Source organism: Haliotis rufescens, unplaced genomic scaffold (assembly GCF_023055435.1).
Source record: "Haliotis rufescens isolate VD_foot unplaced genomic scaffold, xgHalRufe1.0.p SCAF_80, whole genome shotgun sequence".
Lineage (NCBI taxonomy): Eukaryota > Metazoa > Mollusca > Gastropoda > Lepetellida > Haliotidae > Haliotis > Haliotis rufescens.
Genome location: NW_025964373.1, coordinates 974,945 through 988,457, shown reverse-complemented (window position 1 = coordinate 988,457; position 13,513 = coordinate 974,945). Strand labels below are relative to the sequence as shown.

Here is a 13,513-nt window from a genome sequence, read left to right as displayed (position 1 = left end):
GTAGAATTATAGTAACTGATTCAATTGTCAGGAAGGGCACTGTTGTTTTCTAAAAGGGTGATGTTTATTCCATAAGTGTTCCAATTTTGAATTATTATCATTTACCCATGCACCTACGGAACCCAGAAATTTATTAATGTCCTATTTCAAACAGAGATTTTCCAGGGTTAGCTTGACATGTTATGAAAGAAAGTCATTTTATTTCTGTATGTTAATTATAGATTTGGTTTCTGTAGGTATTAAAGTTTACAATTGATGTTGGCTATACTACTATTGCATCCATTCTGAAAAGATTAAAGTTATAAGTAAGATTTGAAAAGACAAAACAGGCACATTTAATAATTGCTTCCTGGTATTTGGTATGGAAACTTGGTTCTATTCTATGTATTCTATGACAATAGTTTCTTGAAATAGAAGTTACATGTTAAATTTTGATAACCTTATTTGAATATTGGATTTATTGAATTGGTGTTCGAAAATGGGAAGTGAATCTTTTAAAATTATTTTGCCTCAGGATATTAGTTTAGTTCACCTTTCCTGGTACAAAACCAACCAGAACTGACTTGTAAAAAAATCGGAGAATTAATTGGATCTCATTTAGAATTCTTGAATATCAGAATTCAATATCATGGTGCATTTTTGCAGTGTAATAGTCTTAGAATATAATTAATCTCTGAATTGGCGACAGGAAAGCTGTTTTGAAGTGATGATGCTCTGCAAGTCAATTACACCTTGGATTTTTGCATTGTGAGTGTTGGAGGGAGATTGATGACACTCTGTCTTGGGGGCTGCTCGGTTACACGTGGAGACAGGTCGGAGAGTATGATGGAGGGAAGACTCTTGAAGAATATGAATTGATAGCCAAGCAATAGCGAAGTGACCGTTCCATCATGTATTCAAATAGGTTATCACATGTGGCAGAGCCACACACCTAGTTCCAGTAACTATGCTTACTGGGTTCAATGTCTGCCCTGGCAATCCTCAAAATAGATTATGGAGAGAAAACTAATCTTGAGAATTTGTATTAGTTTCTACTGGAAGATTTATGGCATGGTCTATATGATATATTTTTTATATCATATTATTTTAAAATTATAATTTTCATTTAAATTTGGCACCAATTTTGCCTTTGACACCCAATGGAATCCGTTTCGGCAGATAATCGAGAATGGTAATTCTCTGGTGTTGACATTATATTTACCAGGGGGGTTCTCAAATTGCAACTTACCGAGTAAACTTAAGTCAAGTATTAGAACTAAGTCGATCTTCTTTTTGTTTTGATGAAAAATTCCAGACTGAGGTGGGGACGAATTAAAATAATAAACATGTTCTATCCTTCCAAATGTTTTCTGACAATATTGCGATGTTGACATGTTTGTGAAGCCAGTCTTGTCCATACGCCAACAGTGTGTGCACTATGTCACTATTCAACACGTATGTACTAAAAAATCAGAGGACTGATATGTGATTGTACAACTATTGAAAATCAGAACTCAAATCTAATAAAAGTAATTGATGTTTTGACACAAACTTATAGAATATTGTCTGTGAGGAGGCTAACATAGTTGATGATGAAGTTGTGTCAGTCATGGCCCTCGTGTAAACTGTAATGTGACAAGCCAGTGAGTGCATGCACACTAATTACAGCGTGTGGAGAAAGAGATACGCCTTACTCCGACATCAGCCCAACTGACTTGTCTCAAGCAGTCAAACCATCTCCCTCCTGTATTGTATCAAACGTGGCCTCATCTTGTGTCATCGCATGCTCTGACTTTTTACCTGACAAGCGTGACTAAGAAAACACCAACCTATCAGTTTGACTGTGTCGTTTTTGTAGTCAAAATCAATTTTTTACCCGAGTCAATTTCCTCTGGAGGAAGATGTCCCATCATAAAGGCTTAGAGATGGTGACAAAATGGCCCCCTGACATGCAATATGTGGGGCTGTGCTAGGAGAGGATCAGATACTGATGCCAGCCTGCAGGCCGGCTGATATTGTTATCCATCTTCATAGAGATTCCAACACTCTGCTGTAAGGTATGTCATTAATTCCTATCAACTCATCATCATAGTAAGTTCTAAATCTAGTCAAGCAAACTAAGGATAAACTTTCAAAGATTTTGGGTCATTGTATTTGCAATTGAGTGAAATACTTTCACATCACAACAAATGAACACACAAGCATCTACTTTGTTCCATTATTCCATATTTGTTTTCGGATTAAGGATGATTTTGAATTAAGTTAGAAATTATATTTCCAGGAGAAATTGTTTCTGTGAATATCAAGTTAATGGGAACAATTTTTCTATGAAAGGAAATTTTAATAGCATGATCATGACTCGCAGAGCACTCAGAATATAACTCAATTATGAATCTTCTTGCTCTGGTCTGTCATTCTTCTTTTTTTCATAAATGATTTATTCGGTATTGAAATCATTTGCCTGCCATTTGACTTTAATGTTTATCACAATGATTTATACAGAGAGATTGAAGGCAGACGGTCAGTACAGCTGCTCTTTTCTCACATCCAGTCTGGGCGTATGCTCTCTATGTCTGCCCACCACTCCGTGCGTCTGCTCACCACTTCTTGCGTCTGTTATCCATGATTCCAAGCAAACAATAGGAACAAGTGACATTTAGTCTAAAGGTCAGAGATAATGATATTTGAACTGAAAAGGGAACTTTTGCATCAAAGAGACAACCTTTCTTATAGAACTAATGCAGTTATGAAGACATCAGAGTTGCCTTTGTAAGTGGTGACAGATTTTAGATAGGTGTGCAGCTTGAAGATCTGTATAATGTCATTACCAGAAACATTTCAAACTAGGAGGCATATGATCCAAAGATATTTTGAGATTCACATGTGAAGAAATATTTCCTTTTTCATGTCTCTGTAAGCTTTTTGATGTCAAGCATCACTGAATTTTAAACAGTGTTCTGATTCAAAACCATGTACAAGATGATATTTTGTTGCATTTCTCTCAGTATGAACATGACAAGTCAAACTGTGTATTCCAGATCAATGTAACTGCTACTGAAAGTTATTTGAGACAAGCTTGGTTACCTGTTTTTGGTTACCATTTATATCATTGAAAACACCCCTTCAAGAAGTTCCTATAACCAGCATTCCCCTCCACCCAACAAGCCAGTCTAATGAGGCGTTTCAAGAGGCTTAAAGTGTTTTTTGTATACATTCCTTGACACTTTCCGGGAAGAGTTCAGATTTAGTTCCTGTCAATAGGGGCACAATATGTCCATACATTATTGACCTGAGAACATTGTATTGTATTGAGTATGGTTTTACGCCGCTTTTAGCAATATTCCAGCAATATCACGGCGGGGGACACCAGAAATGGGCTTCACAGATTGTACCCATGTCGGTGACCTGAGAACAGAAAATATACCATCACACATGCAACTTGAGTCATCAGTATCATGCCTTTTGGCTGGAATATTATGTTGGATGTGTAAAATGTGTGTAATTCAGTGTCTGCACTACATGGATGGGTAATTGTCATTCAGGCTTCAGGACTGAAAGGGCTAAATAATATCGACTAAGAATGCAATGTATAGGGCTACTGCACTCCTCAGTCTCTGTGGTTGGATATTACTCCTCTACAGGAGGATAGTATACAAGTTCAGTCATATGATTGTTGAAAAGTAGCATGTTTTACCATGACAAAATTGCTCTTAAAAATGCAAACTGAAATTGGCAAGCCTCAATATGGTTGGAAAGAAATCGCAATCGTTAACCACAAGGGCTTTGTCCTCATTAAGAAAATCTTCTGTTGTAAGAGTCATTCCAATAGATATGAAAAGTTTATTACTTAACCGTAACTTAAGCTTTGTATGCATTGGATGGTATTTGATTAATTGCACTGGGTGTTGTGAAAATGCATACCGCAAGGAAGGATGCAAGGTTTGGCTAAGTTTTTGTGTGTATCTGACATTTTTGTCCTGTAGTCATTGAATCAGAGGTTTCAAATAGCTTCTGAAGATTGTTGTTGGGGGTCTAATTAGTCCTGGGTCGTTAGTACCTAGAAGCAACGTTTGTTGTATGCCTGTTCATCATCGCTGAGGGGCTGAAGCAGAAGAATCTATCAGGAAAGCACAACATGATTTGGTGCATTCATACACTACATGCCTGATTAGTGTGAGAAAATGCCACGTGTCGGCTCCAGCAAATAACACGGCCACTGCAGCCTGACTATAGCTGGCAAAGCGGGGCTATGTTGCTATTGACAATATCCCATGGTCAATACTGGAAAAGGAAAACAGATCTTTTAATCTGTCCAATTTTTTATTCACATTACATAATTGGGGATATTAGAATGGTTTCCTTGGCAAAGTTGGTTGTCTGTGGCAGTGTTGGTTGTCTGGGCGGTGTTGGTGTCTGGTGTTGGTGGCGTGTGTTGTGGTGATGGTATGGTAGTGATTCTGCTATCTGATTAGTGGTACCGGAACCTGCTTTAGTGTTGGTGACTGAGGAGGAAATTCTCTCGGTGGGGGTAGATGTTTTGTGATCAGGTTCCTGAGTCAAGACTTCATATTGTTTACACCGCCAGTCATTGCCAGACTTACCAGGACAGACAAAGGTATTTATATCTGGTTTTGATTGTTGGTCGTTATTGGAAACTGGGGACATGCAGTGGGTAATGTTCTTATACTTGGAAATGTGGCATGACCGTGGTGAACTGCAGATTGCCTTCAGGCAGGACATCGGTGGATGTTAAAGACCAATATTTGTAATATATATTGAGTGAAGTCTCTGGGCATATGTCCAATCTATTTGCTCATGTTTTCAAATGTCAGGTTTGTAAAATGAATACTTAGATTTAGATGTTTGTTCATTTCAAATGTATTACTTTTAAGTCAGATATAGGTTTGTATTTTGTTTTAGTTTTCCATGAAATATTTCTTAATTGCAAGGCATGAGAAATATTTTTTGAGTATTCAATCATTCAGTCTTTTTTATCCAGGACATATTCATAACCACAGAGCAGGAATATTTTCAGGAGGATTATTTTTTGAAGACAAGGTATCTTTCGTCTAGATTTATGATTTATAAATTGCAACAAACAGTTTATGTGAAATGTATTCAAATTTCAGTTCTGTTCTGCTTGGTATTTGACCACTTTTCCTTCATTGATTATTGGGACTTACCTCGCCAATGTCTTGTATGCATTCATATGTATTTGTGTGTTTCATCAATATATGTTTGGAAATCAATGTAATGATTTGCACTGACACTTAAAGTGACCATAATCAATATGTGAAAGACTTATCGAGGAATCATAAGACTTTGTTTTGCTGCAGTGGAGGAATGCTGTAAAAAACAAGTCTCTTTATCATGTTAAATCTTTGACATGATGTAATAATTTTTGTGATTTGTTTGATAATTTGTTGATTAAGGAGAATACTTTGGGGTATTTTGTTATAAAGTTCCTTATGTTTTAAATTTAAGAATAACCACAAAATTGTTTTGTTTATTCAGAAGATATAGACATGTACACAGTCCAAACAGTTCTAGTCCTCATGTAATATCATTTGAAAGATGAAGAAGACGTTGACTTTGGGGTACTGTAGATTTTTATTCTGGATATTATCCCATTAAATCATAAGATCTTGTTTATTCAGCCAATTCTTTCCAAGTGTCAAAGGTTTTAGGTATCCAGACTTATAAAAGATCATTATCAAGGTTCAACTAAGGCCTAGTGGACAAATATACCACTTAACATTAATCAGGATGAGTGATTTCAAAAAGGAGTTTGTCTGACTGCTAATGGAATGTAAGAACTATCAGACAAGTGTCAGGGGAAGGAAAGGCTATAAACTGATGAAGTAACTGTGATGTTTAGGTATGGAACTTAAAACTGACATTTAGTAATTGTCCCGCCAATCTGTGTGAGAACAGTGGCCAGGTAGTTCTGTTTGCTTTCGGAAAGAAATACTCTTCTGTTTGATCAAGAGAAGGAAAGGACATAAATTGATGAAGTATTTGCCATATTACGGAATAGAATTTCTTGAGACTGATGTTTTACAATAAGTCTAGCAGATTGTGCATGGGGGCAGACACTGCATAGTTCTGTGACATCCTGAAGAAATGTTATCAGATATTATGTAAAACATCAGCACCAGAGAATGAGCATGATTATCTGCCAGGACAGATTCCATTGGGCGTAAAAGGCTAAAGAGTGATGAAAATGATATCACTGGATCTCTAAAAATCAGTGATGACACCAGGCGTTCAAGAAAGGGATAGCATGTCCTGCTCTGCTGGTAGCACCCATCACAGGACCAATAGAGACGAAGAGGCTTTTGTGCTTATTTTTACATTATTTCACTGAATGCAATGTTTACAACAAACCTCAGATTTTAGGAAAATAACAACATTAAATAAATCCCAATTTATACAGAAAAATGCTTTTCCCAATTTGCCAGCCAGGGGCACTCAGTTTCAAACCCTAGAAAAGTCCCCGACCTCTGTATGACTGCTCCACCATTCAAGAAAGTGTTTTGTTTCCAATTATAAGGGATGACGTAGAACAGCTCCTTGCAAAACCCATGGGGACGATGTTTAATTGTGTAATAGAAACTGTACAAGTGTACAGCCTATCATCAGTCACACTGCGAGGCCCTGTCAGTATTCTGGATGGTGATCAGAATGGCCCTGGTATGATTCTGGTCATTAAATACAAACATGGTGATTTGGATTGGGAAAAAGAGGGAAAAGTGTCAAATAATTTCTTTGCATTGATTTAGGAGACAAATGATTTGTCAAAGATTTCATGGTCAGCAAGCACAATACACAATGGCTCTGTTTCCTCGACATCTAGTCCTGGGCCCTGTTCCACCAAGTGATCATTGTGCTATGACTGTCTATATTGAAGTATGGAGTTACGATCATCTTAGCGCTATGACTGTCATAAGTCTATATTGAAGTATGGAGTTACGATCGTCTTAACGCTACGACTGTCATAAGTCTATATTGAAGAATGGAGTTACGATCATCTTAACGCTACGACTGTCATAAGTCTATATTGAAGAATGGAGTTACGATCATCTTAGCGCTATGACTGTCATAAGTCTATATTGAAGTATGGAGTTACGATCGTCTTAACGCTACGACTGTCATAAGTCTATATTGAAGTATGGAGTTACGATCGTCTTAACGCTACGACTGTCATAAGTCTATATTGAAGAATGGAGTTACGATCATCTTAACGCTACGACTGTCATAAGTCTATATTGAAGAATGGAGTTACAATCATCTTAGCGCTATGACTGTCATAAGTCTATGTTGAAGTATGGAGTTAAGATCGTCTTAACGCTACGACTGTCATAAGTCTATATTGAAGAATGGAGTTACGATCATCTTAACGCTACGACTGTCATAAGTCTATGTTGAAGAATGGAGTTACGATCATCTTAACGCTACGACTGTCATAAGTCTATGTTGAAGTATGGAGTTATGATCATCTTAACGCTACGACTGTCATAAGTCTATATTGAAGTATGGAGTTACGATCATCTTAACGCTACGACTGTCTTAAGTCTATGTTGAAGTATGGAGTTACGATCATCTTAACACTACGACTGTCATAAGTCTATGTTGAAGTATGGAGTTATGATCATCTTAACGCTATGACTGTCATAAGTCTATATTGAAGTATGGAGTTACGATCGTCTTAACACTACGACTGTCTTAAGTCTATGTTGAAGTATGGAGTTATGATCATCTTAACGCTATGACTGTCATAAGTCTATGTTGAAGTATGGAGTTACGATCGTCTTGGCACTACGATTGTTATAAGTCTATGTTGAAGTATGGAGTTATGATCATCTTAACGCTATGACTGTCATAAGTCTATGTTGAAGTATGGAGTTATGATCGTCTTAACGCTATGACTGTCATAAGTCTTTATTGAAGTATGGAGTTATGATCGTCTTAACGCTATGACTGTCATAAGTCTATGTTGAAGTATGGAGTTATGATCATCTTAACGCTATGACTGTCATAAGTCTATGTTGAAGTATGGAGTTATGATCGTCTTAACGCTACGACTGTCATAAGTCTATGTTGAAGTATGGAGTTATGATCATCTTAACGCTAGGACTGTCATAAGTCTATGTTGAAGTATGGAGTTACGATCGTCTTGGCACTACGATTGTTATAAGTCTATGTTGAAGTATGGAGTTATGATCATCTTAACGCTATGACTGTCATAAGTCTATGTTGAAGTATGGAGTTATGATCATCTTAACGCTACGACTGTCATAAGTCTGTGTTGAAGTATGGAGTTACGATCGTCTTGGCACTACGATTGTTATAAGTGTATGTTGAAGTATGGAGTTACGATCATCTTAACGCTACGACTGTCATAAGTCTATGTTGAAGTATGGAGTTAAGATCGTCTTAACGCTACGACTGTCATAAGTCTATGTTGAAGTATGGAGTTACGATCATCTTAACGCTAAGACTGTCATAAGTCTATGTTGAAGTATGGAGTTATGATCATCTTAACGCTATGACTTTCATAAGTCTATGTTGAAGTATCTAGTTATGATCGTCTTAACGCTATGACTGTCATAAGTCTATGTTGAAGTATGGAGTTATGATCGTCTTAACGCTATGACTGTCATAAGTGTATGTTGAAGTATGGAGTTATGATCATCTTAACGCTACGACTGTCATAAGTCTATGTTGAAGTATGGAGTTACGATCGTCTTAACGCTACGATTGTTATAAGTCTATGTTGAAGTATGGAGTTATGATCATTTTAACGCTACGACTGTCATAAGTCTATGTTGAATGATTGAGTTATGATCATCTCAGCACTACGTTCTCTTTGTTGAACAGGGGCTAGCTAGGCTTGGATAATGTAATTAGTGCCAGTGAGAAACTGAGACATGGTGTATTCATTTACTGCTAGATTAACCTCCATCATTAATGCTGAGCTAGGAGGCAAACCAATTGAGTTGAATCAAACTTGCTTTGACTGCCATTTAGCTTGAGTCTAGTCTCCCTTAAGCAGAAATTCTGCAGAATGAAAGGGTCAACCCTGCTTCCATAGGACATGTAAGCCCAAACCCTGGCATGAATGTAGTGATATCATTCTTGATTTTACTGTCCTAGATAAAATAATCTTACATGTGTAGCTTAGGGTATAAGGTGTTCTTGAAGTAACTTCTATTTTCCCATAGAAAAGAAACCAAATGCATTTAAAAATAAATATCCACAATCAGGTTTATTTTATATCTGTAGCTAGTAACTGGAACATGATGAAAAAATGCATGAATTTTTAATGAATTATTTTGTAAAAAGTGTGACTTCTTCATAACTAAATCAGCACATCGACCACATTTGATTAATTAGTACAAATTTAAATTGTGTTAATTCCTTTTCATCTTGAATATCTGATTTCTTCTGTATTCATGGCAACTGAAGTATAGAATAGAACATATCCATCATAGCTGTGACCTTGATTCTCTGGTCTCCACCATTGGTAAATTCCCGACTATGGCCCTAACCAATCAATTTACATATTTGATTGCTGCCGGGAATGAGAGTTTAACCAAGTCTGTTCTTGTTGAGGACATACAGTGAAGGCCTCGGATCTTGTCCTGGTTCTATGTTGAACACTGACGTAGCATCTCCTGTCTTGTTTATTAACAAAGAGTTTTTGCTCCTAAAGTCAAGGGCTTATAATGTTGGTTCCCTCAATTAAGTGATGTCACTGTGTGTCTGCTGATGATGTTAGGTCTTCCCATAATAAATCTCACTTTAATTGCATTTGGCCCAGCAACCAAATCACTGTCTCCTTTGACAAAAAACTCTAAACTGATTTTTCCCTGTGTTTTTGATTGCAGCAGCTATCTGTCATTTTGGTCTAAATTTGGAGTCATTAAGTAATCAGTTAAGACTGGGGTAATGAAGTCAATAACTGGTTTCTGGTCTAATACGTTTGTGCGTGTATTTACAAACCTATGACCACGAATCTCTTTCATCATGCAAACCACTGATCGGTCTTGTACTGCTAGTACGCATGTGTAACGGGCGATGCGTGTCTGGAATTTCTTCAAACCCCAGGGATCTGTTTCAGCCACCTTAGTATTCCCATCGTGTTGAAGTATTGTGGGCGATCTCATGTGTCAGTGCTTAACATTTATGAGGCAATTCATTGATTTCTAGAAATAATTACAGTCAACACACTCGTTAAAAGCTTGTCTTTGAATGTAAGGTAATTGGCAAAGTTAAGGGCTCAACATAGGTTCCAACTTTTCAACTCTTTCACACCAAGATAATGTTTAATTTAGCATTCTGTTTGGATACTGGATTCAATTGAAGTCCATGGCTATGAAATGGAATTGATAGCACCAAAATAACCAGCAGCAAAAAACCTTTGCCATAATATGAATTTTGATGTCAGTGATAGGAGATACAATGAAGGAAAGTGTGAATTAAAGATAGTCACGGATGACTGAACATTCAGTTTCTGTGGTACATTCATCAAAGATTAATGTAACAAAAGATACATTCAGATGTTTGATTCATATGTTAACGCATGAATATGCCAACAATATTATTGGAAGCAAGACAACATTTTTAGTCTTAAATGACATAAAATAATGTGTAATAAGATGTTACTTTTTAAACTAATCTCACAATGAGTGCAGGCGAAATAATGCGTCTAAGTGTGTTGAATTGGTGAAACTAAAATTGCTGTCTTTCAACATTATTTTATATCACCCCTTTTTTTAATTCTCTAATTAATTTAATTAAGAATATCTAAAAAAATTGAGACAGAGTTTTCCTTAAAGATGGGTTATAGTCAGGCAAATTATCTGTCATTGCAAATTTGGTTCAATCTGTTGAAATACATTTTAAGAGTAAGATTTAGTAGAAAATATATGGGACTTTCTTCATTTTCAGAATCTGCAGTAATCTAGACTTACCAAATATTAAAGCCACATAGACTGTATATGATATATTTATTTCAGGACCTGTCTGACAGACTAAACCAGTTTGTCTGATAACTCAAGCTATATGGTTGACATCGTTCTAACAGTTCATGATTCTTATGGAGAAAATGTTTCACACGCGGCCCTAATTACACTACATGGACCTGGACCTATGCTGAAAATGGAGCACTGTCTCCACTGAAGGCAATATATGTCTTAAAAAATGCAGTAACACTAATGACAAGGGCCTTGGATACTTATCCCAAGTAATATTTTTGTATTCTCATTCAGGGAAGTCATGTGATGTATACTCTAGGCTCAGATATACTCAATGTTGGAATGCCCTGTTTTCACAGCGTGAGAGTGATTCGCGTCTTGAAACGTCTTAAAGGGGGACCACCTGCTGCCCATTTTAGGTCTTGATGTTTTAAACAGTGGCTTGTGTCAGTCTGAGGCATTTTGAGTATAATTGGGGTATGAATACACAATGGCATTTAGAAAGTGGTCAAATGTAACAATTGTTATATTTGGGATAACACTTTCTTGCCAAAGTACAGATATTTGTACTTTCTAGGGATGAATCCCGTCCGGGATTCAAACCCACACTGCCAGAGTGAGGCACCTAATCGCCAGCACACAAAGTCAGCAATCTAACCCACTCAGCCACCGAGGCTTCCACTTTATGTGCTGGCGATTAGGTGCCTCACTCTGGCAGTGTGGGTTGGAATCCCGGACGAGACTCAACCCTAAAAAAGTATGAAAATCTGTACTTTAGTAAGAAAGTGTTTGCCTAAATATAACATTTGTTATAATTAAGGTGTTTATTAACATCTTGATTGAGATAAACCACCAACTATGAGCAACAGACAAACTGAGTAGAGAGTCACTTACACAAAGTTAAAGAACACCAAATTCCTTCATATGACTCTACTTAATCTGTCATGGCTGCCGGATACTGCCACACCCAGCCTTCCACTTGTGGGTGTTCCTTCACTTGGTTTGAGTAATATATATGGTCAGCCTATCACCTTGCCAATGATTCCATCAGTAAAGTTCAGATGACCTTGAAGTCACAAAACTGGAGGCATACATTTATTTCCTAAAGCAAATATAGCTCACCAGAATTATTTTACAGCCAAATTAAATACACTGATATGATTTTCTTCTTGATATATGGAATAGATTTGAACAAGAAGTATCAGAAAAACAGGAACATACCAATCACAGCTTGTCTTCAATTCCAGGCAACAAAATTTGACCAGTCAGCCACAAGTTAAATTTGTGAAGCAAGGATTGCAACCATATTTGTTTTTTTCATCAATAGTTTCATTTATCAGTTGGTTTGTCTGAAGACCCAGGTTTGCTAACATGCCTTTGGCATTTTTATGTGACTGATTATTCTGTCATATTTGCAGTTTTACAAATGATATTTTGGCTAGGCTTCTTGATTGTTAGAAGTAATTGATTTAGAACTAAGACCTTCAGGAGAGAAACTGCCACAGGAAAAGACGAGGTAATCGTATGTTGCAGCATCAGCTAATACATATTATGGCCTGCATGGCCATCAAAGAGCTGCAGAATCAATAGCAACTGCAGAATGTTGTATGGATTCAACAAGTTATCAGTCTTAGTGATTGACGAGCTTCAACGAAATGAATGCTATTTCATATTCACGCTGGGAAAGAATTACTTTTTAATATTCCAAATAAATCTTGTTAAGTTTGGCTTGAATTCGGTAATTGTCAACTTTTGTTTACACATATCTTAGGGTTTAAATGTCAGAACTTTGTTTGGAGCATATTCTTCAATTCTTGATGAGATTCACACAACTATTTTGACAGTGCTTGTTATTTTCCATGGAAGGATTTTCATAATAGGCAACAGACATTCTTTAGAACTGCACCCTCTGTCTTCGAGTGGCGTTTATTCAGTAAATACATCATAATCAAAGACAGGAAAAGTGCAATTTCCTCATAATTTGAGGCCTTCATGGTGGAGGTATTATATTTGCATTATAAAAACATCCATCAAAAGCGTTCCATGTTGCATTGGTTTGGGCTGGGCAATCATGTTCCCCAGTATGAAGGAGGCCCAGGACGGGCGTATGCAGTTGGTATTGATTTCAAATTTGAGAGATAAATTCCTCAATCATGCTGCCATGCCTACAGGACTGATGGAGTAATGCACACAGTTTAATGCCATATTATTTACTAGTGGTCTGCACAAAAGGATTATTTCCCAGGATTTGTCACACATATCACAAGATCTATCCTATTAGAGAGAATTTAATATTCAGCACAGTTGCTTTTGCTTGATAGCTTGTGTTTCTTTGTGTTTTTGAGTGCATTAAACTTGAAGTTTGTATTTGAATGATTGAGATTTATAGATTATCATTTAGGTACTGACATGGATAATCTGGCCCTTGTCCACTCAGTGGATTAAGTAAAATGATACATTCTAAAACTTACAACTCATTTTCTTATGTGAAGTTTCTGACAGTTCAAAAGATTACACATAAATTCTTAGGGTATACTACACAGATGAAAAGTACC

General features: G+C 36.7%; 1 protein-coding gene across 2 annotated transcripts in view; it reads left to right on the top strand.

Annotated features, from left to right (window-relative positions):
- The window catches only part of LOC124137378 (high-affinity choline transporter 1-like), a 100,477-nt gene that overhangs the window by 19,643 nt on the left and 67,321 nt on the right, over positions 1 to 13,513 (top strand). Inside the window, exon 1 of one of the 2 annotated variants that reach the window (XM_046503648.2) lies at positions 4,377 to 4,594. The exons of the other annotated variant lie outside the window; for it this stretch is intronic. The gene's annotated coding sequence lies outside the window, so the exon portion shown is untranslated. Of the gene's footprint in view, positions 1 to 4,376; positions 4,595 to 13,513 lie in introns of those variants that run through there. 2 annotated transcript variants of the gene reach the window in all.